The sequence below is a fragment of the Gavialis gangeticus genome, unplaced genomic scaffold, assembly GCF_001723915.1.
Source record: "Gavialis gangeticus isolate Ggan-Ray unplaced genomic scaffold, GavGan_comp1, whole genome shotgun sequence".
Lineage (NCBI taxonomy): Eukaryota > Metazoa > Chordata > Crocodylia > Gavialidae > Gavialis > Gavialis gangeticus.
Window position 1 is genome coordinate 66909581 of NW_017729004.1, and position 1504 is coordinate 66911084.

The window sequence follows — 1504 nt, forward strand, 5'->3', positions numbered from 1 at the left end:
CCACCAAGCTGGGATAGCTTTCCGCACCCCGTAGCCCCGCTGCTGCCTAGGCTGACTGGGAGCAGTTAACTCCTGGCCAACATCTACACGTCCTTTGTGCATTGGTTCTAATTGCATCTTATTGCTGGTGTACTGGGAGCCTGATCCTGAGCTCCCCCTACTGCAGCAAGAAGCAGCTGAGAGACCCCTTTGCTGGCAGTGGGGTGGGGGGATCCCATCACAGGGATCATGTGTAACTGAGACCAGGAGCCCCATCAGTTGTGGGGACTCTTGGTCCCAGCTAGGCACAAAGTGCAGCCAGGACCAGGAGCCTCATGTGGACCCAGGGGTTTCACACACCTCCTTGGGGATCATAGCAGCAGCAATCTCCAGGGGTCAGGGGTTTCACACTGGGCATGGTGGATCCCTGCAGCTGGGAACCCTGTCAGCTGCAGGGTGGAACCCAGCCACAGAGGAGACCCTGCTATACTTGCAAATTAAAGCTCCATATCAACCAGCTGTACAGTTAGCACACAGTTTTGAGGTTTAACTTTATAGCTGGTTGGGGCTTTTTATGGAGTGATAGCTACATTGCAAGAGTAGCTGGTCTTAAAGTAATTGCACAATTAACCAGTTAATTGCACAATACCTGTAACTTGTAGAAGGAGCCTTAGTCTAGCAATCCTATAATAGGTTTCTGCTGACCATTAACCCATCCTTCATCTAGCTCCTTCGTATAAGTATGCTACTTAGAATAAGCCACTGCAGGCTGGGGCTGCAGCAGTGGCACTGGAAGGGGCCTATGGGGGAGTGCAGGCACCCCAAAATTCACCATAGCCCTCCCAACCCCCCTCCCAGTGCCACTTCCACCCACCCCAGTGCAGCTCGCCCCCTCCCACCAGGAAGAGCCCAGTGCTGCCCCAGTCCACAGGGCATTTCCCCTCCCCCCGCCCCTTCCCCTGCAAATTTTCCTGCCTGTGGGGTGGGGTGGGGTGGGGTGGTGCACACACGCACTCAGACTCCCCCCGCAAAAAATTCTCCCTCTTCCTATGGTTATATGGTCATGCTGCTTCCTTCTTCAAGAAACACTTTGAATCTGCCACTGGCCTTCTGTAAACTTTAAGTTTGGAAGTCAGGGCAGGGTAGAAGTGCATACACCAGCCTCAGATAGCTCTTGCACCAGGGGAATTCACTCCCAGGTTAATGCAGTGCTATTATTGATCCTACACACTGGGCACATCTATGTGAGTACTTTAATGCATATTAGTCTCTTTTAATGCATATTAAAGTGCCACAAAAAAACGTGCACTTTCAGTACTTCACATTAAAATAGGCTAATGTGAATTTTCTAGTACCTCACAATGGAGGTACTAAATTTAATGCACATTGCCAAAATTCTTTAATGACCATGTAGATGCACCCACAATGGAACAGCATAAAAGGACTAGACATAGGCCAGAATCTGGCCTCAGACTTTTAGATCCCAGAAGACACCAGATTGCTTCAAAAGGCAAATGCATAGGAT